The following is a 6000-nucleotide window of genomic DNA, read 5'->3' on the forward strand; positions in this document are numbered from 1 at the left end:
AGAATGAATCTGCGCAGGCTCAGTGCAATTCTTCACATTTAAAGAGGGTATTAGATTAGACAGAGGTAGATCCAAGTTTAGAAATACAACAAACAGAAGCACTAAACAGTTTTCAGCAAAATCAAGACTCATATAAAATGCCAACATCCTGGACTAAACACCTTGTTAGAAGTGATTGAATCTCTAACAGCTGTGGCAAAATGCTTTCACTTGCAAGTGTTACTGGTGGATAAGCAAAATTATCTTGCTATTGTTGCTATTTATGGCAGCACCCATAACATCCTAACTGCTTTCCAAACAGATTGGTCTCCAAAGAGCCTGCTACCACTGTTATGTGAATGTAGATGTAAAATTATTTTGTTCTATTGTATAAGTTACTCACTGTAGGCTTTAAAGTTCAAAAAGCATCATAGTGAGTGAAACTGGAGTGAAACAACCCAAGGACTGTAACTGCATAAGGGGTATAAGAGCACTTCCCTTACTGTGAGCACCATTTATCCTCTGCATAATAAGAGTTTTAATGTTGAAAAGCATGTCTGACTTTAAATTCATACTTGAATTCATCAGAAAACACTGAGCTACTCTATGTTTGCACTAACAATTTTATTTTCTTTTATTACTGTTACAGTTTTTGTGGACAATAAAATCATCAAATCCTTCTGGGAATAAAAAGTAATAAGTGAAAGCTTAGAGATTTAGAGAATAATATTTCAGGAATTTTGCCTTAAATAACCAGGTCTTTTATTTTTGTTGGTGCACCTAGAGTATGCACAAGAAAAAACAGTGATGTTCTGTCAAATAAAAAGAAACATCTTTCTCATTAGGACTGTGTTTATCACGCTTTCAAACGTTCTACAAAACAATGCCCCTATTTGTCATTGTAATTCAATATAATAAAAGCTGTCAAAACTGCTCACTTTGCTTGCTAAAGACAAATTTGCTGAAGTTTTGCAGCACGAGCCAAATAACACAGCACCAGATCCTCCAGCTTTTATTTCACTCTGCTCTAGGCAGTATTCCTACTGGTTTCTGTGCAATTTTTGCCCGAGTAAAGGCTGAAAGTTTCAGTTTTGAACATGAGACTTTTTTAGAAATAAACAGTCACAGAAATCCCATCTACAAAGCACATTGAGTGACTGGAATGGTATTGCTTGCAAGTTTTACCTCTGAAATGCCAAGCTTATTTCCTACAGATTATTGCAAAATACAGCCTAACTACATCCTTCATGAAATTCCCTCGAGGTCCATGAGGTCACCCCCAGGATTAAACACTGCCTGACCTTTTGCATACAGAGCTCAGAAGCACTGTATTTTGACGCCTGCTACGCTTTCGGAGATGTTAGTCTGTTCCACTAAAAACAAAGATTATAGATCTGGTCCCTCATGGGAAGAGCTTTGATGAAGCAACTCTGTTATTACCTTGTCCAGAGACTCTCCAGGACCACACTGTGTCCTTCTGGCAATAGACAAAATAGATAAAGCTATCACTCAAGGGCAGCCTTGAGTAGTGGCTACATTTTCCATCATTTATAAAAGAAGTTTTGGTGCATAAAGGAAACATGTTGGGAGTTTTGTGTTGGGAATAGGTAGAGTGGCAGGTCATGTGAAAAGCAGCTGGGACAGTGGTTAGGGCAAAGGATTAGAATCAGCTGCTCTCTTTAGTCTTCTCCACACTATTGACTTGTCCTGAGATTTAGAGAAGTCTTTTAGGGTAAACTATAAATCAGAGTCCCTCATCTAACTCTTCTGCAACTGCCTTTCTGCATCTGTGAAGACTGTAGCAGTTTATCATGTCAAAACACTTTTACAGGCTCAGATAAAAGCTGCTAAGTATTAGCAGCTGTAGTGGCCAGTCAATGCATTTTTACCCCTTTTTGAATATGTGCCCAAAGATCGTTTGATGAGGATATGTTCTACATCTGTAAATAAACACATGTCTGTGTAGACACTGGGACCTGGTAAGACCTGAGAACATGAAAAACAAGATGAAATCTACTGACTGTAGCTCCTCTGACTGGAGCCTTTATGGCAGTTGTGTGGACAGACTCCTCCCTGAGTTTTTACTCCAGCAATTATTCCTAACTTGGCATCCAGAAGTCAGCCCTGGCTTCCAACCTGAAAAAAAAAAAAAAAAAGCAGAGAGTTAGGCTAACACACACTAGCCTCCGTCAAGCATTCAGGGTATTGTGCTTGTGATAAAGGGTTGGATAAAACAGTGGCAAAAGTCTGCTATCTTCCAAGGCTCAGGAAAATAAACCACAAAGGCAATTCAACAAAGTCCTCTTTGTTCCTGAATAGAACCAACAAAATGAAAGGAATCTGGTGGAAGAGAGAAGGCAAGAAAGAGGTCTGCTGCAGGGAGCAAGTACAGACAGAATCGCTCTTTGCCGGCTTCTCTGACAGAGCAAGTGCATGATTATCACATGAGCCTCACAAAGACTGGAATTAAAGGGGCTGACTCGGCTGCCACACCGCTTAAGCTGAGCTGAGGTCAAAGGAGTTCGGACTAACCGAGGTCAGCCACACACTGGCCCGGGAAGTAGGGGTCTCTTTTTCTAAGCAACAATTGCTCAGGTTGATAAAAATAGATATCTGGATCCCATGATGGCTTATAATGCTGTCCCTTTACACTGGATTCCCACAAAGTGCAGTATATAATCAATAGCGCTCTGAAAAGAACAGAACCAGAATGAAGGCAGTCAGATGGTCACTAGAAACAAGTGTAAAGGGCAAAACACACAAGAAAAGTCACCATCTGTGCTACCCCCTAAAAGACCAAGGGAAAATATAGTAAATCTGAAATATTAGCACACAAGTATGGTAAAATCCAAATGCAAACAGATGTCAGTGACATGACTGTAGGGGAGCCTGCTATTTGCAGGTTTCCATATCTCTTCTATATATTATTTCTTGAATCCTGTCCCCAGCAGAGACTTCTCCTTGCAGATTTCCAGTGCTGCCAGGGCTACTGAAGAATATCCCTGTGCTAAAAATAGCACCTATTCTCTCCCATGCCCTCTATCCCCTTTCAGCTTCCACTTGACATGATTCAGCTCCAAGAGAGGAGCAGTGACCTCGTCCTAACAGGAATATCAAACATCTCCACAGCTTTGATGAACCTTTTGGTGAGAGTGGGAAAAGGAGAAATGTACACATCAGCTGTGTAGTCATGTGCTGGATCTGTCTGGATACATCCTGAGACTCGTGTTTGAAAGCAAAACCAATATTCATCTCCTTCAGTATGACTCCAATAGCTTTTGGAATGGGTCTATAGAAAAATCCATTAATTTTGTCATAGACATAGAACTATATATGTTTACTGTCATTGTCACTTCTGCATATAACCAAGCTCAGGAGGCTAGTGGGCTTGTTGTTCCACAGCACGGATTAAGTAATTGTCTCTGTCCAACAAACTCACTCACCTTTGTATCCTGATTTGAAATTTTCCATCTTGACATTATTTGTGTCAACAATGCCAAGTTTTTAAAATACCTTCTACAAATAAAGTCTGTGTCCCCTTCATTCCTCAGGTCATAACACTGGGGCTTCCTGGTAAACAAACTACATTTACTGTGACACAGACAGAGTGAACAGAACCAGGTTTTCAAGCATCACTCTGTCACACCTCTCTGTGGACAAGAAACTCAATAAAACATCTCCTGAGAGCAAGCCAAAGAGGGAAAACAGCAGGACCCCCAGGGGATCTTCACAGATGTGTTCAAGCTGATAGTGCAGGATGAATCTGAGAAAACAAGTCCTTGGGTAAGCTCAGTTCTCCTTTACAACTTGTTAATGACTATGTGTTTACCTCTCCTTGAGGAAAGAGCCTCTACTGTGGCTTATCAAACCCAGAGGGATTCCAAGCGTCCTCAGGAAGGTTTGGGTCAGAAGTTAAATTGAAAACTCCAAATGCACTATCTGTGCTTCATCATTTGACAGACTTTAGACTGGTGTCCAGTGCTGGAAGAGCAGATAACAGCCTTTTTTATTAATTTCTGTTCTTTTAAACCAATTCTACTGCATTGTTTCTGCTCTGTGGCAAAGTTTGAGACAGTGCTGGTACTGTGTCCCTTAGATCAGAATCACCTCACAGAAGGACATGCCTGTTGTTAGTGTGTGTGTGTACGTGTTTAGGTCAGGTGAAGGACAACTGTCTCCACTGATGCTACCTTACAGGGTCTTAAAGGAAGCAACACAGAGTGAACTGCCAAAGCCAGCACCTTCAATGCTAGTGAAGGGAATGGGAAAATCCTCAGACCATGGAATTTGGGCTTTCTGACACAGCTGGCATCCTGGTGGAGAGGAAGATGTGGAGCAGGCAGTCCAATTATGTACAGCCTGGGCAAGGTGAGGGGCTTGTGCTTAGGGACCTGGAAGTGTTCCCACCTAAGTCACTGAGACAGCTATGATCCACCAGTAGGACTCTCTGTTGTGTGTTCTCCACTGAAAATGTTCTGGGTTTCTCTATAAGGAAAGATTATTGTATTATATATTGTATGTCAATTATTGTATCTCCAAAGTGATGGGGAGTAATGCATGTCTTGCTGGTAACTTACCTACCTATTGCAATAAAGCAGCCTTGGTCTTTCACACCATGTTAAAGATAATGATCAATAGACTACTTAAACCAGGCTTGGCTTGACTGCAGATATCAACTGAGTTCAGTAGTAAAAGGAAACCCTAGTAGTTCTACTTCCCCACAGTTAGCATTGCTCGATGCCTAGTGTCAAGATAAATTATGTTCTTCAGTGTGTAGGATGAAATAAGAGCTGCTATCATAGCACTATGAGTTTGTCAAACACTACTTACATTAGGCAGCAAACTTTTGTTCCCATAGAAGGAAGGATTTTGAAAATAGATAACCAAGCTGGTCTCGGAGATATATCACTTGGGGCCATGATTCATGATCTATGTAGCCTCACTTAGTGCAAAGTATATCACTTTCTCTAACAGCCCTTAACAGGGATTATGACAGAACTATTTTTTTCTTCTGAATGATATATTATCAAATTCAGTTCTACAACTTCATTTTCAGTCATCTCTGTTCATTGTTATTTTATTCCAAGTATTCCTTGGCATAGTTTAAGAACTACTGAAGTATTTAATAGCAGTTTGAAAGTAACAGCTATAACTACTTAGACTAGACATAAATAGAAGACTACTAAATGGGTCATTACCTTTACAAGAAAAGTGTTTATGGAGAAAGATTTAAGAGAAACAAGGTTATAGATCCAACTGCTCCATTATTCTCTGTGTTTTAAAGGAGAAAGCAGAGCGGGTTTGCAAAGTTAAGTACAGGATAAGACTATTCTGAGTCTAATAAAAAGACGAAGGTACTGGTAGAATTTACAAGTTGCTCAGCCCTTGGAAAAATCAAGACTCTTCTGGGGCTTCTTAGGTAGGGATTCTTGGATCTAACATCCCAATTATGATCAAAATTTTGATTGTGATGTTTGGTCACTAAATGATGCTAGTTGTGAACAGACTTTATTTTCCATTCAGATGGAGAAAGGAGAGGGAAACGTATAAGACAGAGTGTCTCTGTTCCCTTGAGATCTACCCAAGATCTTAAGAAATCAATGGAAATCTTTCCATTGAGTTCAGGGTCCTCTGGATCACATCCTCACAGAGCTGTCTTTGTTGTCCATTCCTTCTTCCCCCTTCTGTTGCTCAATTTGCTTTCTGCTGTTAGGATCTTTTTCCCAAATATTAATAAATCTGTATAATCTTTGGCCTCTAGCTGAGTCTTTCTTCTATGGCACACTGTTGCACTGTATGCGTGACTGCATGGTTGAGGGTTTGCTCTGGAAATTACTCATAAAAATGAATTGCCTGGTAATACCACAATTGTCAATACGTGTAAGTTGCAGCATCCCCCCTGTGGGCCATTGTAGCAGATCATAAAACCTCATTTCCAGGAAAGTTTCAAAACTTTTATTTTCTAAGGAACATTAATTATCAGAGTCCAGATGACCTGTCCCATTTCTCCATCCACTTCCT

General features: G+C 40.2%; 1 long non-coding RNA gene across 1 annotated transcript in view; it reads left to right on the forward strand.

Moving 5' to 3' along the window:
• The window catches only part of LOC141942289 (uncharacterized), a 40569-nt gene extending 34867 nt beyond the window's left edge, over positions 1–5702 (forward strand). Inside the window, exons 2-3 of the long non-coding RNA XR_012628592.1 lie at positions 3531–3762; positions 4177–5702. This is a non-coding gene — a long non-coding RNA (uncharacterized LOC141942289). The remainder of the gene's footprint in view (positions 1–3530; positions 3763–4176) is intronic.
• The last annotated feature ends 298 nt before the right edge of the window (positions 5703–6000 follow it).

This window comes from Strix uralensis, chromosome 4, assembly GCF_047716275.1.
Source record: "Strix uralensis isolate ZFMK-TIS-50842 chromosome 4, bStrUra1, whole genome shotgun sequence".
Classification (NCBI taxonomy): domain Eukaryota; kingdom Metazoa; phylum Chordata; class Aves; order Strigiformes; family Strigidae; genus Strix; species Strix uralensis.